We start from the raw sequence: 14,577 nt of genomic DNA on the forward strand, positions 1-14,577 counted from the left end.
TACTACTATACTGTGCTTTAGTGTTGTTCGTGGAAACATCTATATACATACTCTTAGGTTTTTTCGGTAAAGTCACGTAGGTAAAAATAAATAAATAATAATTATAATAATGCCAATTATAACACATTTAAATAATAGAAATACAATAATTATTTTATTTATATTATTATTTCTATTATTAGTACCAGAAATTTTTAATATTCATTTATTTTTACCTACGTGACTTTACCAAAAAAACCTAGGAGCATGAATCCTTGCAGTCACGAAAGCTTCAAATATATAATCTACAGTGAGGGAAAAAAGTATTTGATCCCCTGCTGAATTTGTACGTTTGCCAACTGACAAAAAAATGATCAGTCTATAATTTTAATGGTATGTTTATTTGAACAGTGAGAGACAGAATAACAACAACAAAATCCAGAAAAACGCATGTCCAAAATGTTATAAATTGATTTGCATTTTAATGAAGGAAATAAGTATTTGACCCCCTCTCAATCAGAAAGATTTCTGGCTCCCAGGTGTCTTTTATACAGGTAACGAGCTGAGATTAGGAGCACACTCTTAAAGGGAGTGTTCCTAATCTCAGCTTGTTACCTGTGTAATGTTCTTGGAGGAAGACGGAGTCTTCTTAGAGGCAACACACTTTATTTCACCAAACAGTTACACTAATCCCTAACACAAAGGGGTAATGGCCCCTTTCACCCACAACCTGGGGAGGTACAGCCTCCAGGCTATCGTACCTACAACTCTCCTTACTTCAGCCCTCCGGCTAGCTAAACCTAGGGGAGGCTGACCCACCGCTGGCCCGGTGGGTCCCTGACCACTGGCCCGTCCGGACCTGGCCCTCACAAGGGCATAAGGCCGAGGGAACCTCAGGGTCCTAACCCCACGACCACTAGCACCGCACTGAGCCCCATCCCTTAGAAGGACGTCGGCGGCTTGGGGTCCAAGGTCTTCTTCTTCTTCTTCTTCAGGCGGCTTCTGGCTTCGGCTTGAGACGGACTGACTCGCGCTCTCAGGGACCCGCCTTATATACTCTTTCTCCCTGAGGGTTCTGGGGGATCGTAGCTCCTGCCAACCCCCTCCCCTCAGAGGGGTTCCAACCGCCGTTGGCCCGACCGGTCCGGACCGGTTTCTACCCCTCCCCCTGGTTGTGGCGCGTGTGTGTCAATCATGACCACCACACCTGTATAAAAAACACCTGTTCACAGAAGCAATCAATCAATCAGATTCCAAACTCTCCACCATGGCCAAGACCAAAGAGCTCGCCAAGGATGTCAGGGACAAGATTGTAGACCTACACAAGGCTGGAATGGGCTACAATACCATCGCCAAGCAGCTTGGTGAGAAGGTGACAACAGTTGGTGCGATTATTCGCAAATGGAAGAAACACAAAAAAACTGTCAATCTCCCTCGGCCTGGGGCTCCATGCGAGATCTCACCTCATGGAGTTGCAATGATCATGAGAACGGTGAGGAATCAGCCCAGAACTACACGGAAGGATCTTGTCAATGATCTCAAGGCAGCTGGGACCATAGTCACCAAGAAAACAGTTGGTAACACACTACGCCGTGAAGGACTGAAATCCTGCAGCGACCGAAGGTCCCCCTGCTCAAGAAAGCACATATACATGCCCGTCTGAAGTTTGCCAATGAACATCTGAATGATTCAGAGGACAACTGGGTGAAAGTGTTGTGGTCAGATGAGACCAAAATGGAGCTCTTTGGCATCAACTCAACTCGCCGTGTTTGGAGGAGGAAGAATGCTGCCTATGACCCCAAGAACACCATCCCCACCGTCAAAAATGGAGGTGGAAACATTATGCTTTGGGGGTGTTTTTCTGCTAAGGGAACAGGATAACTTCACCGCATCAAAGGGACGATGGACGGGGCCATGTACCGTCAAATATTGGGTGAGAACCTCCTTCCATCAGCCAGGGCATTGAAAATGGGTCGTGGATGGGTATTCCAGCATGACAATGACCCAAAACACACGGCCGAGGCAACAAAGGAGTGGCTCAAGATGAAGCACATTAAGGTCCTGGAGTGGCCTAGCCAGTCTCCAGACCTTAATCCCATATAAAATCTGTGGAGGAAGCTGAAGGTTCGAGTTGCCAAACGTCAGCCTAGAAACCTTAATGACTTGGAGAAGATCTGCAAAGAGGAGTGGGACAAAATCCCTCCTGAGATGTGTGCAAACCTGGTGGCCAACTACAAGAAACGTCTGACCTCTGTGATTGCTAACAAGGGTTTTGCCACCAAGTAATAAGTCATGTTTGCAGAGGGGTCAAATACTTATTTCCCTCATTTTAAAATGCAAATCAAATTATAACATTTTTGACATGCGTTTTTCTGGATTTTATTGTTGTTATTATGTCTCTCACTGTTCAAATAAACCTACCATTAAAATTATAGACTGATCATTTCGTTGTCAGTGGGCAAACGTACAAAATCAGTAGGGGATCAAATACTTTTCTCCCTCACTGTATATACATGTGTTTTTTTACTGCCATCGTTAGTACAAATGTAAAAAAAGGTTATGTAAGCTTAAGAACAATATCAACTGTCAAAGACAACATTTAAACTATTTCACGTCCAGAGTCACAAAACAAGGTTAAACAACACGTGCTTACATCACTCTTGTATCGCTCCTACCATGGGTGACTGTTCCCGTGAACTTTACTCGTTGATTCCTCCACCTACAACGTGTTGAGGAGTCAGTCTGCCAGACATCCACTGTTTTATCTCAACCACACCTCACTATGTTCAACCACCTCACTGCAGGTCACTACAATACATTTGCTCACCCACTCAACCACCACGCACTCACCTGATCGCTTACACACTCACCGCAATGCAAGACACAACGACACATTCACTCAATCACTCACTGATTCACCCGTGTATCCAGACTATGAAGGTTGGCATGGCGCATGAGGAGGGGGTGGTGGCCAGAAACCACACGCGACCGCCTTAGTTTCCCCATTGCTGATCTTTACATACCGCTTCAGATACTCATTTAAGGCTGAGTTAACCTAGGGGAGGCCTCGGGCCAGTTTATATATTCACAACGTATGTTAAGCCTTGGACTGGAATCAAACCCGGACGCTCTAACCACTACGCGACCACTTCCTGCATTTACAAGCACACACGGAGAGAGACACGAACACGCGAAGATGCCTATCTCTTGTTGAGAGAGGGCTCACGAGGAAGCTATCCATTAAGACCACGCACTGCTCCCCTGGCCTGCATTTCTGGCATTGACACACCGGGTTCCCATTAACATGATGGCGGTGGTCACTCAGGGTGTATGTGGACACCCAACTGCAAATCTCAGAATTAAGAAACCTCTTATGGGCTTAATATTAAGTTGTTTGAGTTTTCTGTCTGGCATACATTTGTCACCTTCACAGAACCAAATGCAGAGGTATTACTCATCCAGCCCAGGGTCTATCAGAACTGCGCAGTCGACTGAAATAAAGTACAACTCAATTTCGGTACCAAATCTCGGTGTAAATCAACTCATTGCTCCCTGAACACAGATACCAATTCCTTGGACTGCCCGGGTAAAACCCCTGAGTCAAAACCCACCACAAGTGGCAACCACAGGCAGGCAAATCGATAGAGAGACTGGATGGCAGCCAGAGGACAGGGAATGAAAGCCACGTAATGGTGATCAGACTGTTAGTGTGGTCCTTGAAAATTCAGTTTAAATTGCACAACAGCTGAGTGACCTTGCAGAAAGAACGAATCAACGTCAAGGTCTCGCAAGCATTGTTTCTTGCTATTGTAGTGTAATAGCGCCAGTTGGTGGACAGCAGCGGCAACTCTGGTGGACAGACAGTACACACGCCGGTGAGCATGTGCACGGGTGTGTTGGCAGAGCAGAGGAACTAGGGCAAGGGTCACGGAGGCCCCTGGAACCTGCTAGTGGGTTCGAGAAAGGAGGCGTGGTCAGGGCGGAGCCAGGCCGCGCTGGTAGATTATAAGAAGCTGAGAGCGGGAACTCGAGGCTGCCGGTTTTGGGAGTGGACTCGTCTCGTCGTTGCTGTCGTCTTGTCGCCATCGTCGCTGCCGTCTTCGCTAGATATTGTGTTGCAGGATAGTTGTTGGCTATCTCAGTCAATGCCGTCAGTTTTAGACAGATAGTGTTGTGTACAGGCTAGGCTAAGCGACTGTGGAGAGTGTGTGGACGAGACCTTGAATTTTGATAATAAAGAAGGTGCCTCCTACAAACCTTGTCTCCGAATCACTGACACTACGCTATTATGAATTCTATTAAAACTAAACTTATTTTTTTTACCAGGTAAGGCCGATTGAGATGTATAGCTCTCTTATGTCAGGAGAGACCTGACCACAACGAATAGTTAATGCTGTGGCTTGTCATAAGGAAATATATATCAGCCAAATACTCTAAATGCGTGTTTCTAAATGTAGAGGAAAAATCCGGAGCACTCGATGCAAAATCCACACGACCGCGGGGAGAACATGCAAACTCCCAATATACAGGCGTCAGGGTCTGGATCAAACCCATGATCTCCTGTATACAAGGCGAGGTAATAAACATGACTGTAGATTCATGCCACCATTCACATGTTGGCACATTCCAGCCCTGATAATAAAAAGCGAATAGTTTTTTCAGACAATGCAAATTGCACTCTTCTGCTTTGTGAGGCACGTTTATGATTCCTCTTGTTGACCCTGAATAGCCTCACTGATTCTCATGACTCTCATTCAGGAGGAGGTCGCTGTTGTTGTTGTTGTTGTTGTTTTCAGAATTGATTGCCCCCACTCTGAAAGTCAGGAACCCGGTAAACAATTTTACAGACCATTGTGAGTAAGTGACTGCACTGATTAGCACGTGCAAATTTATAAATGGCACAGTGGCACAAATCACTGAAGTGACCTCCGAAGTCAGAAATCAGAAGTTGTATAATTCCGGTAAAATACCCATTGAGCTATGTGGCTCTTTTTTCAAATGTGGCTTCGGCCAGCAGACAGACACAGCAGCAAGAGTTAATCAACAAGATACAAAATATAACAAATATAAAAAAAAAAGTAATTAAAAACCAAATGATTTAACATAACGATTTTTGTATTATTTCGACCTCAATAATGTTTGTTTAAAAGAATTACAGATATAGCAGGGTGGTAATCCCCAGGGAAAGACACCAGCGTTGGTTCCACAACTTTGGAGCAGCAGCACCTACATGACATGCTTTTAAACCAAGTTGCATACGAAATCTAGGAATCGGGAAGGATCAATCAGACACGCGTTACAGATTTTTTGCGGATTTTGTAACAGTATTAATCAGTCTGATAAATAAAGTACAGCTCTTTGGGTAGATGCCTTATACAGATGTAATGGTTTAACACGCGCCAAGGGGGGTAATTGTACACACGTGTGGGTTGGGAACAGTGGGGTCGAATTCGGACATGCTACTGTTGTTGGGGGCCAACGAGTGAGTCGGAGACGGCCCGTTAGGCAATAATGGATGCAGGGCAGTGATTGGATGGTTGTTGTTGTTGGGTACAAGGTGGTGCCTCCAAGTCTGGGAATGGAGACAGGTGGCAGCGGGGGCGGGGGCGAGGGGCGTCGGTGGGATGACGCCAACTAATTAATTGGAAATTAATAAGGGCGGGGATAAATAGAGAGGTGTCAGATACAGACGGGGAGTTGAGTTGGGGGTTGGAGTAAAGTTCAGTGGAGTTGTGCTTGGGAGCTGGACGGAGACAGTCGGAGCAGAAGAATAAGAGTATAGAGTAGCAGTGGAGTAGAAGAAGAGTATAGGGTAGCAGTAGAGACGGAGAAACCGCGAGAGAGCGGCTGCAGTGAGACGGAAAAGCCACGAGAGAGCAGCTGTAGTGAGACGGAGAAACCGCGAGAAAGCGGCTGGAGTGAGACGGAGAAGCCACTAGAGAGCGGCTGGAGTGTGACAAAGAAACAGAGGAGAGTCGGGAGAGACGGAAAGAGAGAAAGAGGATCGGGCCGAGCAAGGCCGGCGGAGCACGGAGAATGCGCTGGAGAATGGTGGCGAAATGTGCTGTGTTGGTAAAATAAAAGGACGACAGAAAAGCAAGAAGTGGTCCGCGTAAAGTTCAGCACTACACATGAATATCGCCCAGTGACAACTTCTTCATGCTTCCAAGGACATTAGCCCAGCCATAGAATAGAGGTCGCAGTGATGCGTCCGATACAGAGCATCCTCTGCAAATCGTAGTGCAGCATGGTAGTTCTGTAATGTTAATTTTATACGTCGGCTATAATCTAAATATTTAACTATCATCCTCTACTACCCGACAGAGGCAATCAAATCAAGTTGTCACGCCATAGGCAAAATGTGCAAATTGTTGCGGTTTTTCCATAAACTGGGGGAGGAATCTTCTTGGTTCTTTCGGTAAAGTCACGTAGAAGGGAAATCATAAAATAATAAAAATAAAACATAATAAAATACAATTCTCACGACGTTTCGACCACAACGCAAGCAGCTGTCCTCAGGTAAAGAACAGGTCTATCGGAAAGACATTGTATTTTATTATGTTTTATTTTTATTATTTTATCATTTCCCTTCTACGTGACTTTACCGAAAGAACCAAGAAGATGAATCCCTGCAGTCACGAAAGCTTTAAATCGAAATTTGGGGGAGAAATGTTGAAAATCCCAAGCACAATGTTGTTAGTTTTGGACTTTTCGCTGCACTTTACCCAAGAAGCTCAATGACGATGCTGGATGTTCATCTCTGGTGAAACGTCGTACAACACCATTGTCAACATTTTGCTCGCTTTTGACATTTGGTTTGCTGAACGAACCAAATCCATTGGCATTGTTTTCCCACGTGACAACTTTCCATGATTGGCTCTGGCGAATTGTGGCTGGGTAATATTGTTTTTTAAATGCACATGGGATACATACACGACAATTTAACTCTAAATAATCGAATTACGAATCATAGTTCTGGAATGGGTTATCTTCGAGGGCTGTTATCTGACAGCATTGCTCGCTGTACGTTCCCTTCCCAGTGGAAACATCGTACACCTCACGACATAAATATGCCAACCAGTCTCAACGTGTTGCACGTTTCCATTAAGACGGACCCGCATGACATTTGCAACCGTTAAAGCCCTATGAACCGGCGGTGAGCACCGTTTCATCACCGATATATTAATTTATTTGTTTGTTTGGCTGGGTGCGATATTCATCGTATAAATACATGCTCCATGTATGTGTAAGTTCACAACATCGATGCCCTTTTCGAACGAGATGTTCCTATCTCAAGGGATTTTCAACCACACGATACCGATTTGCTCAATTGGGGCCAAAATTGGGGCCCAAAAAAACAACGCCAAGCAAATTATTCTGCAAGAAAGTCAACATGCCCCACGGTCTGAACGCTGGTTACCACAGCGGCAGCGATATTGATTTGTGGATTGAATCGTGACTCCCAAATTGCAATGGGAATCGCGATTTGTGGGGGGGGGGGTGAATTGTCAGGTTAACGCCAAGCACATCACTGCCACATTTGAATGCCGTCTTTATATTAATGGATTTTAAATTAATGCATTCGGCTCAATTGCCTCCTAAATGGGTATTAATCAACACTCGCCTGCCACGTGTCTCGGTGAGAAGAGGCATTTAATCGTATTAGGGATGGAATAATATGTGTTTTCAAGTGGAAAAGTGGGGCCCGGATGGCTGGCTGGATGTGTGGGAGTAACTGCTTAAATAGGCAAATACATATCACGTAAAACATACAGACATACAAATAATGCCTCATAATGGAATTCCCCTCCTACCATCTCATTTCCACTATACATCTTGGGTGGGCCTCAATATGAATAGTGATGGTGTGTCTGTGTGGGTGTTTGTTAGGGTGTCTGTTTAGTGTGTTGATTAATGTGTGTGATGGATATGAGAGTGTGTATGTATCGCATAAGGTATGTGCTCGGTGAGTGGTGAGTTGATTGGTGAGTTTAATGAGTGTGAAAGGAATGTACAGTGAGGGAAAAAAGTATTTGATCCCCTGCTGATTTTGTACGTTTGCCGACTGACAAAAAAATGATCAGTCTATAATTTTAATGGTAGGTTTATTTGAACAGTGAGAGACAGAATAACAACAACAAAATCCAGAAAAACGTATGTCAAAAATGCTATAAATTGATTTGCATTTTAATGAGGGAAATAAGTATTTGACCCCCTCTCAATCAGAAAGATTTCTGGCTCCCAGGTGTATTTTATACAGGTAACGAGCTGAGATTAGGAGCACACTCTTAAAGGGACCTGTGTAATAAAGGACTTTTCAACAGTGTAGATCTCCATTGTCCTTCATTCGGGTTCTTGTCTCTCTCGTCCCTACGGCGTCCTCGCTCAGACACGCACCTCCTCCACCGTGCACCCTACAGCCACACCGCTGCTCCGCTCCGCAGCCACACCGCTGCTCCGTCTGCAGCCACACCGCTGCTCCGCTCTGCAGCCACACTGCTGCTCTGTGTGCCCCGCACACTCTGCTAGCTCTTCACGCTCGGCTAGCTTCCCACACTCCACTAGCTCTCCTCCGCTAGCTCTACTCCACTAACTCTAGCCCACTAGCTCTGTTGTGCCCCACGTACACCGCTGGCCGACGGTGCCGTGGCCTTCCACCACGTGGCAATCGCGCCACCCTCTCGCCACTGCCCAGCGTGGCCTCCTCCTGTTTCCACTCCTTCTCAACTCCTAGATCCCTTCCGGTTCTCCCCCTAAATCCTCTCTCTCACGTGACCCTGACTCCTCCTTCTCCTCACGTGACCCAGACTCCGCCCCCTCTTTCCTTGCTCGCATTACACCTGTATAAAGACACCTGTTCACAGAAGCAATCAATCAATCAGATTCCAAACTCTCCACCATGGCCGAGACCAAAGAGCTCTCCAAGGATGTCAGGGACAAGATTGGAGACCTACACAAGGCTGGAATGGGCTACAAGACCATCGCAAAGCAGCTTGGTGAGAAGGTGACAACAGTTGGTGCGATTATTCGCAAATGGAAGAAACACAAAAGAACTGTCAATCTCCCTCAGCCTGGGGCACCATGCAAGATCTAACCTCGTGGAGTTGCAATGATCATGATAACGGTGAGGAATCAGCCCAGAACTACACGGGAAGATCTTGTCAATGATCGCAAGGCAGCTGGGACCATAGTCACCAAGAAAACAGTTGGTAACACACTACGCCGTGAAGGACTGAAATCCTGCAGCGCCCGCAAGATCCCCCTGCTCAAGAAAGCACATATACATGCCCGTCTGAAGTTTGCCAATGAACATCTGAATGATTCAGAGGACAACTGGGTGAAAGTGTTGTGGTCAGATGAGACCAAAATGGAGCTCTTTGGCATCAACTCAACTCGTCGTGTTTGGAGGAGGAGGAATGCTGCCTATGACCCAAGAATACCATCCCCACCGTCAAACATGGAGGTGTAAACATTATGCTTTGGGGATGTTTTTTTCTGCTAAGGGGACAGGACAACTTCACCGCATCAAAGGGACGATGGACGGGGCCATGTACCGTCAAATCTTGGGTGAGAACCTCCTTCCCTCAGCCAGGGCATTGAAAATGGGTCGTGGATGGGTATTCCAGCATGACAATGACCCAAAACACACGACCAAGGCAACAAAGGAGTGGCTCAAGAAGAAGCACATTAGGGTCCTGGAATGGCCTAGCCAGTCTCAAGACCTTAATCCCATAGAAAATCTGTGGAAGGAGCTGAAGGTTCGAGTTGTCAAACGTCAGCCTCAAAACCTTAATGACTTGGAGAAGATCTGCAAAGAGGAGTGGGACAAAATCCCTCCTGAGATATGTGCAAACCTGGTGGCCAACTACAAGAAACGTCTGACCTCTGTGATTGCCAACAAGGGTTTTGCCACCAAGTACTAAGTCATGTTTTGCAGAGGGGTCAAATACCTATTTTCCTCGCTGCACCATTGTCTAACCCGTGGTTGTTTTGTTTTTTAAACAATCACTGACGACTGAAACACCGATTTCAGTCCAAGAAGATCTCGGCGGTGCTGGCCCCAGCGTCCCTAACACAACACAGCCTTCTTACACACCCTCCGAGACACCCCAGCCACACGTCGCAGAGGGCGATTTGCTGCAGCACATATGTCAAACTGGGTATGCGAGGGGGGGGGGGGCTGATGTGGCGCGCACGCGTGTCATGAACACAAACGATCGCGTACGGGGGGGGGGGGGCAGCATCTGAAGAACACGGTGCTTTTAATAATATTTTGAAGTCAAGGGAGCACATATTTAAAAGCCTGGAGGGAAGTGATGCGGCTTGGGGTTATGGGATAAGATTATTTTGTTTTGCTTGACGGACGGGCAGGCAGATAGACAAATATAAAAGTGGAAAAAGCAAGCAGGTAGATGGACTGACAAAGAGAGACAGGTACACACGAACAGGCGTAGTAATCGCACATACAAGCATTGTCACACAGACAGACAGGCATGCCAAACACACAGACAGTAATACATCTATACATATAGACACAAACAATAATACAGACACACAGACAGTAATACAGACAGACACACAGAGAGTAATGCATATATAGTGTGTTATATGGAGACACACACTTGTTCTTGGAGGCAACACGTTTATTACAACACCCCACCAGGGTTCCTACATAAACGTACACTGGTTCTACCTCTAGGTGATAACTACACGGTTAACTAAACCACAACGTGGTAACTACATAACCGGGTCAGTCAGTAACACACTGCCTAACCCACGATGCCGAGCGTAACATCGAAGACCGAAGATTGAGGATCGAATAGACGTAGCACCGACGGGTTCCATTCCAGCTGAGCCCAGAACCCTCTCGGGACTGCCCCTTTATCCTGCTGAGCGTGGCCTGGCTCCACCCTCAGCCACGCCCCACTTCTAGATCCTACCAGAAGGCTCTGGCCCATTCCACGTGTCCCTCGAGCCCCCTTTCGGGCCATCCTTGCTCCCCTGCCCTGGTCACGTGCCCTATCGGGTTCACACAGAGTATCACGTCCTCACTTGCTCTCTCTCGGACCCTCACCAGAATTATGCCCCCTAGGGCCCGCTTCCATGCCATATCCACTCTGGTGCCAGAGAGAGACTCAAGATGCACAGTTTCACTCCTGTGACAGTAGCTGGTGCTAACCACCCTAGTGACCCCATATAAGTCACTACACATATGTAGTGGCGTAATGTGCGCAGGGTTTGCAAACAGCAGTTGCATTCATGTACGGGTTGCAAACAGTGAGGTCAAGTCAGGATGAGCAGGTGCGATCATGGTGCCTGGGAGACAGCAGACAGAGAGACGCCAGCAATTAGGGAAAGAGGCAATGATTGGCTGGCTGCAAATGCAAACTCGGGGTAGGCGCCAAGGAGGCAAGTGATAGAGGCGATAAGGGGGAGAGCACGTGCAAGAGACGAAAGGACGCCGGCTTAACGAGGGCCACCTGAGGGCACTTAATGAGGAGGGGGATATAAGGGGAACGTGTGAAGCAACGGGGTTAAGTTGGTTGGAGATGAAGAAGTGAAGAGAATTCAAGACAAGTCCGGGACTTCGACCTCCACACCACGTCCTCCACAGCGGTGTTGGCTGATCCCTCACTGGGGGCATGGGAAAGGTTGGAGGTGCGTGTGTCGACAAGCTAGGGGAGGAGAGGCTAGCGGAATCTTTAGTCTGAGTGTGATAGGCGAGCGGGGTGAGAAGATCGCGGAGTATACAAAGACAGAGAGTCCGTGACAGGATAGGAAACTAGGGAGTAACAGGCTAGCGGAGCGAGAGAGAGTAAGCTCGAAGTGGCAGGCTAGTGTAGGAAGAGTTTGTGACAGGAGTGCGTGGTGTTGAACGTGAGGAGAATCCGTGTGGGATGCTGCGAATAAAGTGGCACAGGAGAAAAAGACGAAGTTGTCCGCTTGAATAAACACCACAACTACACGTACATACAGACACCCGTACAGTAATACATCTAGACACATCAGACAGTAATATATACAAACATAGAAAGTAATGCATATGTAGTATAGTAAACTACGGCGGGAGACCACTTGACGGGTAGCACACTTCATTAACACTTGGTTTGCCACAATAACACGTGTGGTCACTACAGCTCACGCTACACGTTCCACCCGACACGTGTGGTTACTACAGCTCACGCTACACGTTCCACCCGGCTACACACACACGGGCATTCCAGCCCCGTAGCATCCGGGGGAACCTCTAGACCCACCCCAGCTTGGGTATGGATCACGACCACTGGGTCCCGCGGCCCGGTCCTCACACGGACGTCCGGCCCCCGGGTCCCAAGGTCCCGCCTCTGAGCCACACAGGGCCCCGGTCCTTACAATGACAGCGGGACTAGGTGTCTCAGGGCCCTATCTCTTCCTCCTCCGTCTTCCGTCTTCACTGGTCACCAACAACTCCCCGAGCGCCCGCGCGCACCGCCTTATATAGCCCTCCGTTCCAAGGAGACGGAGCCTATGCGGACCGCGATGTGAGCACCCACCCTAGTCGACCAATCACCACGCGCTGCCACACGATCCCTTCTTCCAGCTTGTGTCAGCGCACATAACCAATCACCACGCGCTGCCACACGATCCATCACTGTCAGCGCGCGTCACCAACACACAGCCAATCACATAACCCATGACCCCGCGCTCACCTATGATCCCTCACCGTCAGCGCGCGTCACCAACACACAGCCAATCACCACGCGCTACCCCACGATCCCTACTGCCAGCGCGTATCACCACTACACATACACAGAGAGGCATGTAGACACAGACACCATCGCTAACATCGTCACCATTAAGAAAATCTTCACCATAATCGGATGGCTCGCCAATCAAGTGAGCGGCTCGCATTTGGAAGGTTGTGATGTACATTTTTTTAATCAGGGTCAAATAAAATGTATATAATCACTCCGTGGGGATGTCAACAGTGGATCATCCAGCCAAGGGCATGTATAATTTACGACTGGCTCAGAATGGCTTTGAATGTAAGATGAGCACCAATGCCTCGATACTCACTTGAGCATGCAGACACTATGACGCTCTCATCTCGAGCTCTATCGATACCAGAGAAGTGCCGCTGGGAAGGCTCCAGGGATTTGTGAGTGTGCGGCGGGGGGGGGCGGTGGTTGTCGTACTGCGCTACTCCCTAACGGTTGAACGTCAACAGCGAGCAATGACGCACCACACAACTGGTCGTGGCCTCTGCTAATAATTGAGCTACTCGGGAGAGACAAAGGCGACCGTGCGCGGTGCTAAGCCACCCCCCATCCTCTCATAGCGTCCACGCCGACCTGGGTGAATGCGCCGCTGACACTACTTTGCCCCCTCTTGACACCAAAATCGCAGATTATAAATTATTATCAAAACCGCTGCCATCATCAGCACGATCGTCACAATCAATCACTAAAAGCGCGTGGGTTTGAGGTCGAAAAGAGCGAAGACCACATCAATCCAGCGCTTCCTGTCAAGGGCATACGCAGGGAGGGAGGGCCCTTCTTCCCTGAGGCGCCAGGTATCGAGAACTGCGCCGGTAGAGACGTCTGCGCTTCACACGCGTGTGTCTGTGTGTGTGTCTGTGTGTGTGCATCACTCACTGTCACGACAAAGGCAAATGACTTCCGGCCGTGTAGCCTCAACAGACCATTGGGGCAAGTGCTGTTAGCAAGGTCGGCACTCTAGCACACCACGGGGTGGGTGGGTGGCCGGTACCAAGGTCGCCTTTGTCTCCCGAGTGGCGATGTTTACACACCGCACCAGATGTTCACTGACACACACCCACGTGTGTGCGTACCAAAATAAAAGTGTGCACTCACATTGCACAGTCATACTACCTATCTGTGTGTGTGATGTACACATATGTAGCCGGGGGATCTTTGTGTGTATGAGTTTGTGAGTGGCCACATTAGTGTATATGTACGTGTCCGTGTCAGTGTGTAAGAGTGCGTGTGTATGTGTCCGTGCATGGGGAGTGGTGGCGCAGTGGTTAGCGCTGTTCTATAACGAACGACCTAAGTTTGATTCCTGCTCACGAACGATAACAGCGGGAGGGAATATAAGAACCGTTCCTGGGCCTCCCCTAGGACGACTCAGCCTTAAATGAATACCGCGTGTGGTGATTGAACATCAGCAGTGAGGATATTAAGAAGGTCGGGTGTGGTTCTGGCTACACCCACCCCCTCGTGTCCTCGCCTTAATAGGTGCTCGCTAACAGCCCTTGCCCCAACAGCCTGTTAATACTCTATGGGGGGGTCTTTGTCTTTTGTGTAAGTGCTTGTGTGCGTGTCTGTGCATGTGTCGTGAGCGTGGGACAGCGTGTATATGACAGACATCAATCCAGTATACACAGCGCACCGTGCTGTGTACACATCAGCACCCAAGAGATAAATGCGGCGGATGGCGGTGCTGGCCACATAACGCTGTGAGGCTCACAGAAGCTGAAGTGTTACGCAAATTCAAATCTGTAAATTATGAGAAGACCGATCTCTGTATCTCTGAATCCACCCCTCTCCTTTTCCCCGCCAATCACTGTGCCACTGTGCAAACAGACGCTGCCCCGTG

This window comes from Lampetra planeri, chromosome 43 (genome assembly GCF_965212315.1).
Source record: "Lampetra planeri chromosome 43, kcLamPlan1.2.h2, whole genome shotgun sequence".
Lineage (NCBI taxonomy): Eukaryota > Metazoa > Chordata > Hyperoartia > Petromyzontiformes > Petromyzontidae > Lampetra > Lampetra planeri.